The sequence below is a fragment of the Artibeus jamaicensis genome, unplaced genomic scaffold, assembly GCF_021234435.1.
Source record: "Artibeus jamaicensis isolate MK-2021 breed Jamaican fruit bat unplaced genomic scaffold, CSHL_Jam_final contig_2259, whole genome shotgun sequence".
In the NCBI taxonomy this organism is placed as follows: domain Eukaryota; kingdom Metazoa; phylum Chordata; class Mammalia; order Chiroptera; family Phyllostomidae; genus Artibeus; species Artibeus jamaicensis.
The window spans coordinates 4,350,322-4,364,784 of record NW_026521468.1 but is presented as its reverse complement, the minus strand read 5'-3'; the positions used below and the strand labels follow the sequence as shown (position 1 = coordinate 4,364,784).

Sequence of the window (14,463 nt, the reverse complement as noted above, 5' to 3'; positions counted from 1 at the left end):
AAAATAGGAGGAGAATTATCAAAGAAATAGTTCGAGTAAGTTTCTCAGCACTAAAAGGCATGAGTCTCCAGATTAAAGGGCCTCACGTTCCTACCCAGTGCCCAGAACAATAGATGGATCCATCCCCAAGACATGTTATTGTAAAATATCAGAACCTACAAAAAGATGGCCCTAAACGCTTCAGCAAGATAAAACGGGTCTCATACAACAGGGCACGAGTCAAGGTGGCTGCAAGAGTTCTCAGGGGCAGCTCTGGGTACTGGGTAACAGGAAAGTGGCTTTAAATTCTCGAAGAAATTTGTTTTCAGTATAGCATTCCATATCTAGACACGCAATTAAGGTAAAAGTTGAGAATGTGAATATTTTTTAGGTATGTAAGGATTCGGGAAACTCACTTTGCATACGCTTTTCCTCATTAAGCTTCCAGAGGATTCGCTCCAGCAAAAGTGGGAACTAAACCAAAAAAAAAAAAAAAAAATAGAATCCAGGAAACAGGAAATTCGGCCCAGGAGGCTGGCAGAGGGAGCTCCCAGGGCTGGCAACCGTGCAGCAGGCCTGGAGAGGAACAGGCCCGACTGAACCAGGAAACTCAGGGGCCCCGGAGGACAGAATCCAGAGAAAGAGAAGGGATTGGTAGATGCACTGGTGTAGAACAGTCTTCTGTGAACAAAAGAACTAATAATAATGTGGCAGATCTGACGCACCGTTTGGAAACATTTAAGAAAAAGATGCAATTGCAAACATGAGCTCGTTGCTACCTTTGGGGATATTTATCCAGAGAGCTACTACTGGGTACCACCATAGAGGCTCAGAGTTTACTTCCCACTCACATCATGTTTCCCACTGAGCAGCCAGCCCTTCTTTTCGTATTTGTGGACGTGGAACCCACGGCCCACACCCTGTCTCCTCTCTGGCGAAGGGAGAGGAGGGAGAGGCTCACAGGCTCCGAGCCAAAGGCTCGGTCTAGTTGCGGGGCCTTGACCCAACTGGGAGGGAAATTGAGAAACGTAGGGGAGCAGCTGGATATCTGACCAGTGCCCTCTTGGCCACACCAGAAAAAAATACGTGAGAAAGAAAAAATTACGGTTCGTTATCCTTGATGCTGAAGTGAGTCACATCTGCATCGTCATAATAACGTTCTAGATTCGACAAGAAGGAACACTGTGAGGAGGGAGGCGCGGAGTGGGCGGGTAACGGAGTGAAATCCTCGTCCCCCAGAATGGGGGGGACAATAGATGGTGTCTCCAGGGGCACAAGCAGCTGACAGCAGTGCAGGCCATTTCTGCAGAAACCTGAGGGCAGACAGCAGAGGCAGCAGCTGAGAGGGTTTAAAACGTGCCGTCCCCAGGAGAGCGGGAGTGGAGGTAGGAAGGGTGGGGACAGTGAGTGTTTTGTATTATAAACCTTTTGGTATTTTAATTTTTTCAATTTGCATATACTTTATTCCGACAGTTTTTAAGCAAATAAAAAACAAGTCTTAAAAAAAAAACCCCGCATTTTCCAATCATTAATGACTGTTTGGTCTGACCTTCTACGGTCCTTGAATTCTAAGCATCCAGAGGAGAAGGCTTGCGTCACAATGAAGATTTGTCCGAACGCAAACTGTCTTGAGCCCTGGGTAGGAGAAATCAAAACCAAGAAAAGTCACCGTGTGGATCTGAGCAGGAGGGGTCCTGTAAGATCTTGAATGGCAAGATCTGACCCTGGCACCAATGAAGCCTCCGCAGTCGCCAGGGACCTGCCGAGACCAGGCACCAGCGTCCCTGGGAGCTCTGGGGGAGAACGAGGCCATTTATGTCCCTGCAGGTACTGTGGGCATCAGCTATAATGAGAACTGACAGGTACAATTGCTGGGAGAACATCCTGGCTTAGAGCTCAAGCTGCCCACGGTGGCTGGGGGCTTCTCAAGCTGTCAGGAGGGTCCCCAAACACTTTGATGCTGCAGCCAATCTGGCCTTCGATATTAGCATCTCATTAGCATGGGCAGAGGCCAAAGTGGGGCCTGGTCACTAGCCCAGCTTCTGGTGGAGAGGACAATGAGGAGCCCAGCAGCTCTGCAGTCCCACCCAGCGGCCAGAGGAGGCGCCGCAGAGCTTTGTGCCCTCCCTGGGCAAGGACACTGCCTCCAACTTCTTCCCTGAGTTCTCTCCCAACTGTCACAGGGAAATTAGCCGCAGCCACTAAAGGCAAAGCGACTTCCCTAGTGGTCAAGTCACTCCAGGCTCCACATCCACCAGAGAATGAAGATGACCTCCACGGTGGCCCCTCAGAGCCTGGCCCCGCCTCCTCCCCCACGCCCTTGAACCTAAGTCACACCCACTTCTGGATGATAGGTGCCAGTATCATCCACCAGACACAGGGCACACGAAGCCAGGCCACAGGGGGGTTCTGCACACGTTTAGGAGGATGCCCAGCCCCGGCTGCCAGTCTTCTGGGGGCTTATCCTCCAGTCTTCACTGCTGGCGGGAGAGCTAGTCAGGGCCTGGTCCCCAGGCTCCGGGAGGAGGGGGCTGCAGGCTCACCCCTCATCACCAGTCATAATGCTCCTGGACCACTCCCCCCAAAACTCCTGGGCTCTTTGTTCAGGGAAGGGGACATGAAGGGTAGGGCAGGGAGCACACAGGGGGCATGTATTAGAGGACCAGACCAGGAGGGGGGTGTATTGGAGGGCCGGGCTCTGGGACAGTCTCTGGGACAGGCTCTGGGACCTAAGCTAGTCCCTCACAGTGTCTAACCCTCAGTCCCTCTCTGTGGAGGGCAGCGGCATGGGGCCAGCTGTGACATTCTCTCAGCCTGATGATGGGCTGATACTGGGCTTCTCCGTCTCCAGTTCCCACAGAAACCAAGGTGACCGAAGCTGCAAGGTCGCTAGCTCCATCCTCTGTTCCCAGGTCAAAAGCAAACCAAACCAAACCAAACCAGCCAAAAAACCAGCCCTTGAGAGATTTCAGAAAGCCCGTCCAGCCCGCAGACCACAGCAGCCTGGCTGAGGTGAGGGTTTCGGAGAGCCCCCCCTGCCCAGGTGCCTCTCCCGGGCTCCTCTCCCGGTGGGGAAATTCCTCCAGTGGCCGGTTCCAGTAAACAGCAGGAGGGACCCTGGGGGCCAAGCACTAGACACCGGATGGATGAGATAATCATAAATCCACTAACTGCAACCAAATAAAATTATTATGATGTGAAGTTAAATTATTAATTAGCACCTCCAAAAAAAGACCAGCACCACCTGGCCTTGATCTTGGAAGCTGTCTTTCCAAAAGCAGCAGAATTATCAAAATAGTTTCTCAGTACTCAGCAGGGTGGGCGCAGCACCTCCCGGCCTGCGGTTGCCAGACGCCTGGAGGCCAGGCGTCCAGCCGGGCAGGCCGAGTGGGGCCGGGACCAGCCAATTTGGATGAGGTTAGCAAGGGAAGAGGAGTGACTCATGTTTTTATGGCCTGGAAACTGAGGCTGGCTCAGGGCAGATTGGGAAGTTTGGACACAGATTTAGGAAGGGAGGAAGTCCTGTGTCGTCTGCCCGATTGCCTGGGGACTAAGGATGCTCACGTATCCAGTGAACTTCTATCGAGTTCCTTCTGCATGCCAGGCACCAAGAACACAGAGGGGAAGCCCTGTGTCCTTGACCGTGAGGAGCGCACTGCCTGATAGGCTGGCCCAGTGGATCAGCTGTTTCTTCTGCCTTCTGGCACTCACCCCCCTCAAATCACAGGATTTATTCCTGTATCTTCATCAGCACCAGCATCAGCATCCTCTCCCACCACCACCTCCGATACCCCACATGTGTTCATCGACTCCTAGAGCCACAGCTGCTTCATGAGAGGGGAGGAGCTCGAAAGAGCCTCCCTCTCCCCGAGGCCTCCATCCACTCTGCGTAAATCACGACCCCGTGGGGCACTCCCAGCCATCAGGCTCTTTCTCACTGCCTCATAAATCAGCCCGGGGCATCTCGGGGGAGCAATCTTCCACTCACTCATTCATTTATTCATTCATTCAACAAGCATTTACCAAGCATCTACAAGGAGCCATCTCAGGACCAGTTCTTGGAGATGCTGGGGGCAAAAATGATCCAGGACCTTCTTACAAAAGGCTGGCGGGGTGGCGGGAGAGGCAGACAAATGACCCAGCAACGGCAACGTGGCGTCGTGTGTGTCACTCTGCCCAGCCCGCCTGCTGGGTGGGAACCCAGGCTGTCCCCATTTTACAGATGAGAAAACCGAGCCCAGGGAGGTTAAGGACCTTGCCCAAGGCCACTCAGCTGCAAAGTAGAAGGGTCAGGCTTTGCACCTGGGCTGTCTGACTCCTCAGGGGCTGTCTTGGCCCCTCCAATAGGGTGGGTCACCCCTTCGATGAGCGACAGGTGATGGAAGCCACCACCCAAGCACTGAGGGTGGGCTGCGTGCAGGTCTTTGACTCGAGCTTGGGGGGCTCTCAGTGCGGCGCACTCTGCCCCAAGCGCACAACTGGCAGATGACTTGATCCTGCAGAACGTGATGTTCAGCTCAGACGGAGGCAGGGATGGAGCCATCTCCATCTTTGCCTCCCACGAGCTCCTTCCAGGTGCACCAACAGGACGGACTGTGGCCCAGACGGCTCCAGCCAAAGGAGGCCTGCATAATTCATGGCCAAGGCCCATGGCCCAGTCCTGGAGCAGCTTTCTGGTGGCCGCATTGGAGGTGGGTGAAGGCCAGGGCAGCTGGACCCGGGTTGGGGCTGTGGTGGGGTTTTGAGAGCCTCTCACAGCCAGGAAGGGAAGAATAAACAAGGTTCAATGAATTATTCAGCCCCGCAGCTGCTGATGCAGCCTGGGGCGGGTGGGCGGAGGCAGGACAGCGTGTGAGATCGGATGTTTCCCCGCAACCAGGTGTGCCCACTGGGGCCAGGCTCTGACCAGAGCCCAGAGGGCAAGGGGAAACGGACCCGAGGCACAGTGCAGCCCCTCCTGGGAGGGCAGTGGGGGCCGGAGAGAGACAGATGCTGAGTCCCAGTGTCGGGTGTGCCCGGAGGTGCACATGAAGATAGCCGAGTGGACTCCGAGGGCCCTCAGAGCCGGGCTCAGTCAGGGCAGAACCAAAGCAGCGCTGCCTTGGGACAGCCATTTCACCTTGCCAGGTCTCAGGTTCCTCAGCTGGAGAAGGAAACCGTGAGCATGGTTTGGGTAGAGCCAAATGCTCCCAGCTGGCCAGGATAACCATTTCACGGTGACTGCAACCCCCCACTCCTGGTCCAGCCCCGGGCCCAATCCTGGGCACGGAGTGAACTGGCAGGGCCTCGGTCATCCCTCGGGCCTGCAAGTCCAATCTCTGGGCCTTCAGAAGCTTCCTCCATTTTCCCCCTGCCCACCCCCCCCACCACACACACCCTGCTGTCTTCTCACCTCACTTCGAAGGGAATCCTGGGAGAAGCAGCTTTGCCTGTGAACCCTGCTGCGAGCATTCACTCAGGGAGAAGGTTGGGGTGTCTGTTGTCCTCCACTGAGCTGGCCCCACACCCCAGTGCCAGCAGCACAGGGCAAGGGGCCTGGAACTGGATTGCTGTGTGACCTTGGGTCAACCCCTTTCCCTCTCTGGGCCTGAGGCTCTAGACAAGAAGGTCCCTCAGACTCTGGCTCTGCCCTCAAGGACAATAAGACAAAGGTGGGAGAGGGGCTGGCTGATTGCCCCTCTGGCTGGGCCTCCTGGGAGTGGAGGGGGTAGGAGCTGAGCTTTTTGGGAACCCAGAGTGAGAGTCAGGCCTTCCTTCAGAAGATCCCAGTTTCCCAGAGTTCCATGCTCTGATGACAAGGGTGTAACAGTAGCCAGCGACTGTAAGGGCTCCTCAGAGCCACTCCCTCCTTACACCGCATGGGGCCCACAGCCTCACGAGGCAGGACAGTGCCCTGGTTATGATCCCACTATGAGAACAGGGCAGCGGCAGCCCAGAGAAGCTGGGGGCTCAGAACCCCGAAACACAGTCAGAAGGGAGCAAAGCCCATGCTGCAGTCTCAGGCCAGACCTGCCGTCTCCAGTGGCCATGAGTGAGGCTGGCTTCTGAAGCAGAGCCCTCGTGCGGCCCCTGACCTTGCTGGGGCCGGATTACTCCTGCCTGCACCCCCAGTGCACCTCCACGCAGGCTGGGAGGAGACAGCAGGACATTTCATGAACTCAACCGGGGAGCCAGTCCTGGCTCCAACACATACCGACTGGGTGCCCTTCAGTGAGTCTCTTACCCTTGTCGAGAGGGTTCACGCCTGACATGCCGGGGTAAGAATGGCAACCCCAGCCTCAGATGCCACTGTGTGGCTGTGGCTGGCCTGCCTTCTGCATGTGACCCCCAAGTGGCATGGGTAGTTCAGGACAGAATGGGCTGGAGCAGAGAGGAGGCCAGCTGGGTAAGGAGAGGGGCCTGGTAGATGGGAAGAGGGAGGAGGGTGCTCTGGGCGGAAGCCCAGAACAGCTGCCTAAGTGCTCGGTAATAAATAAGTGATATTGGCCACCACCTAATGTTTCTACCCTGCTGGCCGGCCAGGGCAGGAGGGGGAGTTTATTATAGACCCAGCTGCCTCCTGGTCTCACTCACAAATTGAACCTCATGCATCCTTAATGAGCTCAGGGTGGCAGTCTGACCCTAAGGGCACAGGCCTCCCCCAGAGATGGAGGGCAAAGGCATTTAGGAGGCTTCTGGGGGGCACGCAGGAGAGGACTTGCAGGGCTGGCCTGCCTCGTCCCTTTCATCCTGGTGAGGACGGACGGAGAGAAAACAGGAGGGCTGGGCGCCCTTGGCTGGGGGCCTGGGTGCTCACCCACCCTCTTTGCAGCCTCTTTGTTCCCAGGTCCTCTGTTGGCCCACCTGCAGCACAGAGAATCCTGGAGTTTGGGGAGCTGTGGTCCAAATCAAGGACGGCTGGTGTGTGTCCACTAGGGGGAGCTGGTAAACACCCCAGAAACAGGCCTCCGCACGCAGGTGGGGAGGAGCAAAGGGCAAGAGACACCTGCCCCCTTCCCTGCTGCGCAGGAGAGGAAACTTCGGCCACAAAGACAGAGTGACTCAGCTGAGGCCTCCGTGTTGTCCCTCGTCAACCTGCTAGAGCTTCAAAGACCCCCGAAATAAAGCACAGAGCAGGAGGGGTTCCCAGGGCCCCAGGGAGCTGGGACACACAGAAGCTGCCTGCCCACCGGCCTGGCTGGCTGTGTGACTTCAGGAGCCTGTGTCCCTCTGGGCTCCTGCGCCCCATCTACTGACAAGGGAGAGTCACCTCGCCACAGTGGGACGTTCCCTTCACTATCTTTATCTTTAAAGGTGCCAGAGGCAGGCGCTGAGAACCCCAAATCCCAGGCTCTAGTTTTGACTGGGCCACTAACTCACATGACAGGCAGGAGAAAAGGGTCCTTTTTGACCCCTGTCCCCCGTCCATAAGCAGGAGTGTGTCATTTCTGCAGTTCCTCCCGTGTCTAAGAGTCTGTGCCCAGAAATAGTAGGGTGGATCTTTAAAAAATTAAAAATAGAGTTACCATATGATCCAGCAATTCCACTTCTGAGTATATACCCCAAAAAACGGCGAGGCAGGAACTCAAACAGATACTGGTACCCCGCACAGAGCACTACCGTTCACAGCAGCCGAGAGGTGGGAGCAACCCGAGTATCCATTGCTGGATGAATGGGAAACACGGTGCAGTCCGTTCACAAGACGGGATATTATTCAGCTTTAAAAGAAAGGAAATTCTGATCCATAGGACAACATGGGTGAACCTTGAAAACAGTATGTGAAGTGAGGGAAGCTGGTCACATAAAGACAAATACTGTGTGGTTTCGCTGGTGTGAGGCACACAGGGAGGCCATATTCAGAGAGACCGGAAGGAGAAGGGCAGTTGCCAGGGGCGAGGAGAGGGGAGAGGAGTTATTTTCAAAGGATACCATGTTTCGATTTTGCAAGAGGAGGGAGATCTGGAGATCGGTTGCACAATAGCACTTAATAATGTCTAAGAGGTTAAGTTTTGTGTTACGCATGTTTATCACAATTAGAAAATCTTTTAAAGAGAGAAACTGTGGCCAGGAGTTCAATGCAGAAGTCTGACACATCTTGCATACCAAGTATATTTCCTTTAAAAAAAGAAAAAGGAAAAGGAAAAGACACCGAGGAGATTTGTTATTTAAAGAAAATTGTTTTATCGCCTTTTGTGACAAGGAGAATCCTCTCTAAGCGGGAGAAATCCAGCAGCTGTGTGTCAGTCATGGGCCATCGGGTTCTGCGACACCAGGCACATCGACTCCTCCCAAGGCCCCGAGCGCTCAGCCAGTGCCCTGCCCCCGGGGGAATAACTCCTGGGGTCTTAGGTTTGGCGCCAAGGGTCCTCTGTGGTCTGACACCAGGAAAACTGCAGACCGCCGCCCCCTCCTCCCCATCGGCTTTGGGCGTCTCCTGGCCCTGTCCTCTGCCTGAAAATGTCACCCCTCGGGGATTGTCCCCTCGGAGCCAGTCTCTTCCTCCACCCTTCCACGCCCAGCTCCCTGGGTTTCTCGGTTAATCCTTCGGATTCCTGTCTGCCCACCAGCCAGATGCGTGAGCTCCTCAAGGGAGGGGCTGCCTCCTGTTCAGGTCGCCTTGCCTGTTCAGAACCCGCCCTCAGCCCAGCACACAGTGGCTGCTTGAAAGCATTTGTGGAGACAAGGTGAGAGCGAGCTCTGGTGCCTCTATTTCCCCCTCTGCAGGAAAAGGAAGTCCCATAGCACCTGTACTGCACCAGGTGGACCCCTAGGGCCTCTAATCTCCGACCTCCTGGTCAGAGTCTCAGACGCAGGGACCAGTCACTGCATCCCACACACCTCCCGGGTGCTTTCCATCTGATCTCACTAAGTTTTTCCAAGAGCCTCGCAAAGCAGGTGCTGCTACTACACCCATTTCACAGATAAGAAAGTGGGGGCTCAGAGAGGTTAGGGAACTTGCCCTGGGCCTCGCAGCGGGTGGACGTGAGCTGGGATTTGAACCTGGGCATGCCGGCCACAACAGCACCTGGTGCTGTGTGAGTGCAGTTGCCTCCTGTGCCGCTTGCTCCCTGGGGTCCCCAGTAGGCTGGGACACAGCCACCACCTGCTCCCAAGAGCTGGAGGCTGAGCCCAGCATGGGACCGGGTGACAGCAGCTTCCCTGGGAGGCGCCACCCTCCCCCGGCGGCTGTGACGGTCGGGTGGCCCTGCCTCCCCTGGTTAGCGCCCTGATGGCTGACTGAGAGGCTGGGCAGAGCACGCAGCGGCCGCAGCTCTCTGACTTGGCTCTGTGCTCACTGGCTTGTCGGAAAAGTGAATGCAAACTGCAGAAGAGAGGAAGCCCTCTCTCCGGTGCCTGCCCGCTCCTGTGGCAGTGTCCCCCTGCAGAGCCCCTGCAGCCACAGAGAGGCAGGACGCAGGAGGTCTCTGGGCCCCCAGAAGAGCTGGATTCCTGCAATCTCCTTGTCACGGATGGAAAAACTGAGGCACGGACGGGCGGAGTAACTTTGCCAAGGTCACGTGGGTACTGAGCTGGGGTCTGAGCCCAGACAGTCTGGGCTCCGGAATCCAGGTGTGCAACCACCCTGCTGTTTTGCACAGTCCTGGGCACTGGGCAGACATTTCTGCTCACAGTGGAGCGGAAGCAGAGGCTCCCTTGCACCACCCGGCACCATGCACAGGTAGCTAAAGGGGAAGGCGGGATTTGAACCAGGGACTAGCTGACTTCACAGTGGGCCTCCTGTTTTGGGTGAGGAAACTGAGGCTCCAAGGGACTAGGTGGTTTACTTTTTAAAAAATCCTCACCTGATACGTTTCTTGATTTGAGAGAAACATCAACGTGAGAGAGACATCAGTGTGTTGCCTCCCATACACACCGACCGGGGATCGAACCCACAGCCCGGGCACGTGCCCTGACCGAGCGTCAAACCCACAAGCTCTGGGTGCACAGGAACACGTTCCAAGCAGCTGAGGCACGCAGCCGGGACGAGGTGACTGACGTTTGGTTACACCCTGTACTTGGGCAGCAGGGCTAGGGGTCGAGCCCAAATTCTTTGATTTAATATCCAAGAAAGACACAGGTTCATGGCAAGGAGGGAAACTCCGTTCTGCTAACAAACCAGGAGAGGTCCTCCGCAGGGGCAGCATCAAAGACAGACCTGAAAGTCTGCAGCCGGGTGGAGGGACCTGCGTGAGCTAAGGCAGAGCTGCCGGGCCAGCGGGGCGAAGGGCAGGATGGGTGCGGAGCGATGGCCCGGTGACTAGGAGAAGCTGGTGGATGTGAAGCCTCTGCCATTTGACCTCTGCTACTTGACCTTAGGCAAGTAACTCCACCTCTCCATGCCTCAGTTTCCTCATTTGGAAAATGAGGATGGTCATAGTAAATGCCGCTAGAGGCTTGGGGAGGGTAATACATAAAATATGGAGAAAATGCTGAAGCACCTACTGTGTGCTGGCCCCAGGTTAGAAGCTTAATAGAATACCAGTTATATCCCATTGATTTTGCAAGGCCGGTATCAGTAACCCTATTTTACAGATGAGGAAACTAAGGCTCCAAACAACTACGCATCTTAGCCAAGTACACAGTGCAGGTGGGATTCGAACTCAGGTTGGACTCAAGAAGCGGCCCAACTTACAGACCAGGGAATGAGGACCTTACTGGCTAGTGCACCTGGAGTGTCCCTGAAGGTTTGGGAGCGGGGTGGGGGTGCAGCTGGCAGTGGCCGAGGAGCCCCTGGCTCAAAAAGTGGGGCTTTGCACACACTGCCCCCACCTTCCCTCTGCCCCCCTCCCCACCCCTGGTCTGTGCCCTGCGGACAATCCCTCCCATCCTGGTGCTGAGGGGATAAAAACCAGACAGGCGGCTCCGGGAAGGCGATGGGAAGCAGGTGCCGTCTCCTGTCCGCAGAGAGAGGACGGGAGGGATCAGATCGAGATGGAGGCAGGTGTTCAGACCTGTGCACAGATGCACCCCCCACACCCAGGCTCCCAGCCGCCCTCCCCCACCTGCCGGCTTCAAACAGGGGGCGAGAGGTGGCAGCGGTCCAGCAGAGAGGGGGACCCAGCCTGGCGAGGGAACCCTCGGGCCCGGACAGCTGCCCCCCTCTGGGAGCTGCCTCCTAGCCCTGCGGGGGGCTGAGGGCTCTGCAGTCCAACAACCTGGATTTAAATCCTCATCACTGTCAGCTGCAAGACCTGGGGCAAGCCCCTTAAATTCTCCCGGCCTCAGTTTCATCATCTGGAAAATGGGGGTGCTCATAGTGTGCACCCCACAGGGGTTGAGCGAGGATAAAACAGAACATGTACCAATTGCTTAGAACATCCTCTGAAATAGACAGCTCTGTGTGCGTTTGCTATTATTAGTAGTATCATCATTATTAGTAGACACATGGTTTCTGATAGACAGTCTTTTCCAGACTGGCACCAGGGTCTGGAAGTGCAAGTTTGAGCACTTTCTGCAGTTACATGTATTATCTCATTTAATCCTCATGACAACCTACAAGGGGGGGCTTTCCTTTATCAGAGGAGGAAACTGAGGCTCAGAGGGGTCAATAACTTGCCAAGGGTCACTGAGCATGAAAGCTCAGAGGTGAGGAGAGGACAAAAACAGAATAAAACAAAAACGCAGGGAATGACAGTCCCTCCCCATCCCCATTGTCTGGCAGGACCAGAAACCCAGGCCCAGTGGGTAGAGGGGCCTTGCCCGAGATCACCCAGCAAGTCCACAGGACAGTAGCCAGGACTTAGGCACAGGTGGGGGCCCCAGAACCTGTGGTCTCCTTACAATACCACGCAGCCTCCAAGGCCCAGGGCGCAGGGACCCTCGGGAGAGCACAGGAGGTATCTGCCCCTGCCTGCTCCTTGTCGAGGGCCACTCTAACCCCCAGAGCACGGGTGCAGCACCACGGGCAATACCATGGCGGCACCATGGCACAGCCATGAACACGGAATAGTCAAATGAGAGGCACCAAAGATGGGTAAGGAGAACGGACCCCACAGGCCTCCCCAGGGGAACTGGGGAGTTGAGTGGGACTCGTGCTTCCGCGGCAGTGGGGGGTTTTCCTGGGGAGCCGTGTGTTGCTTTCCCACGTGGAAGCTTTAATGTCCCACTTTGAAAAAAGCCCCGACCTGCTGAGATGAGATATGTGAAAATGCCTAGCGGGGTACCTGACCTATGGCAGGGGCCGAAAAAAGTTCATGTTTCCTTCTTCTGCGGGGGGGGGGGGGGGGGCATTCCCAAATTAGAGCAATCAGTTCCCTGGAGGGGGCCCATTCCTTCTTGATCTGAGCATTTATTGAGCACCTACTATGTACAGGGTGTCACAGAGGGAAGGCCCTTTCCTGAGGCCACTCTGAGCCCAGGCCAAACGCCGGGCAGTGCCCAGCAGGCCTTGGGCTCTCTTAGAGGCATGGCCTTACACTGCCATTCCTCTCGAATGCTCCAGCTGGCCTTGAACTTCCCCTGTCAACCTCCAAAGACATCCTAACCTCATCTCACCTCACCCATTCAGCGTGGGGCTCATCGCTGCATCTTCTCAGACTTGGAGTTCTTGAACACAACGCAGACGGTCCACCCATCCAAGGTGTGACACGGGCACACAATTGGCACGGTTTTACCATAAGAAAAAGGCAAAAGTGACTTTCAAGATGGCGCCAAAGGCGTGCCGCACACTCCTGGGTTCCTGGATACGACCCACGTGCCCCCCTGAGCTGGGAGTTCCACATGCCTCAGGCTCGGCAGTCCCAGACTGCCTCGGGAAACCCCTCCCACTGGAAGAGGGACACCCGGGGACGGGACGGTCCTGCCTGTTCTCCAGGGCAGAATCAGGGATGAGGCACCGTGCTGTTGGAGCTCTGTGTCTGCACCCTCTCGGCACCCCCTGCTGTGCCAGGAAAGAACGATGGACTCAGGCAGTCCGGGTGTAGCTCCCAGCTCAGCCTCTTTCCAGCTGTGCGACCGAGAGCAAGTTACTGAACCTCTCTGAGCCTCAGTTCCCACGGAGGGAGATGATAGCTATCCCTGGGGCCGGTGAGAGGCCGAAATGAGATAATTCAACAAGAACAACTCAGATTTTTGCCTGACTCACAGGAGGTGATCAATACACGGAAGCTGTGATGATTATGCCCAAGTCCCCACCTCCAAATCAATCGCTCTGTTTCTCAGGGCCCCCTGCCTGCTGTCGGCCCTGTGCCCGGTGGGAGATGAAACCGAGCAAAGTCCCTTCCCCTGGCAGGTCTTCTCCCCCCCACCCACCCCGTCCTCAGAGGATCGGGGCAGCCACACACGGCTGGGGACAGCTGCTGGTTCCATTAGCAGCAGAGAAGGGAGCAGGGACGCACATTCCCCTAAGAGCCAGATTATTTTCCACTTCACCCATTGATAATGGAAGCAGAGTGAACACAGGGCCAAAAGGGAGGAGGCTGGAGAAAAGGCAAAACAAACAGGACCCAGAGTGCCTGTTACCCCCCAGGCGCCTTTGCCACGGCCCCAGAACAAGCCGCTCAGAGACTCCGGGCCAACTCCAGACCCTGAATGCTCTGCCCGTGCCCCCTCGCAGGCCCAGCGGGAGATCCAGCTGTTAGCCAGTCGGAGTCTGCCTGCTCACCAGGACCCGTCTCAGCTCAGGGACAGGAAAGTGTTCCTGAGCTCCTGAGCGTCAGCCCATTCTTCCCTCCTGTCCACCCCGGGACTGAGAGTTACAGACCTGCCTGAGGACTCCCGGGGATTCGTCTTTGCCCCGCCTGCTGCGGGTCAGGGACTTGCAGGCCAGACCATGGACGGCTGCATTCAGGGAGCAAGCAGTATCAAAGGCTAGAGGGGAGGAGGGCCGAGCCGCCCAGCAAGGGCAGAAGCAGCCAAAGGAGGGTTCTGGGCAGGTGAGGAGAGGGCAACAGGGAGACAGCCGAGGGGACAGGGCTCCATTCCTAGGAGACCCCGTGTCCCAGCAGAAGTGGCTTCCCAAACATAGAGAGCAGGCAGGTCGCTGAATGCAGAGTTGGCAAGGGCCAGGGTCAAAGGTCAGACCCTGACCAGGAGCTCAGCTGAGTTCCCCCACCTGCCCCCGCCCCTTCCCTGCAGAGAGAGCTCATTATGCTCTGGACACAGCTGTGGCCACAGAAAGCGTCTGGGGTCCAGATGACCCAGGGACAGGCAGACAACCAAGCCTGGGCTACACTCCTGATGCACCCCCGATGCAGGAAGGGGTGGTGCCCATTCCTATTGAGCAGCTGGGTAGGTGCCACGCTGGGCAAAGTGTCCAGGCTCCCTCTGTGAGGCGGGGCAGGCCAGGTAGGAAGTGCTGCCCGAAGGGGCTCAGCAGTGGGTCTCAGGGGCGCTGAGAGAGGCAGCCACGCTGGCCAGGGGCTGACAGGGTCCTCGAAGAGCAAGGCCCGGGAGGCTGAGTCCGGGTGGGGAGCCAGGACTAGACTGTAAGCCCCTCCCTGCAAGGGCTCAGCCTAGTCGACTTCCTGTGCTTGGCACAGAGGGGTGCTCATTAAATATTCATGG

The 14,463-nt window shown here is 56.5% G+C and overlaps 1 long non-coding RNA gene across 2 annotated transcripts; it reads right to left on the bottom strand.

Annotated features, from left to right (window-relative positions):
• Window positions 1–395: 395 nt before the first annotated feature.
• On the bottom strand, window positions 396–13,923 carry LOC119065334 (uncharacterized). Of its 2 annotated transcripts, none has more exons than XR_005085576.2 (3): window positions 13,661–13,923; window positions 1,529–1,614; window positions 396–453 (listed from the first exon to the last, which is right to left on the bottom strand). It is a non-coding gene; the product is annotated as an uncharacterized LOC119065334 (long non-coding RNA). The 2 variants fall into 2 exon arrangements; XR_005085577.2 differs by lacking the exon at window positions 396–453 and adding an exon at window positions 499–660.
• Between the last annotated feature and the right edge of the window lie 540 nt (window positions 13,924–14,463).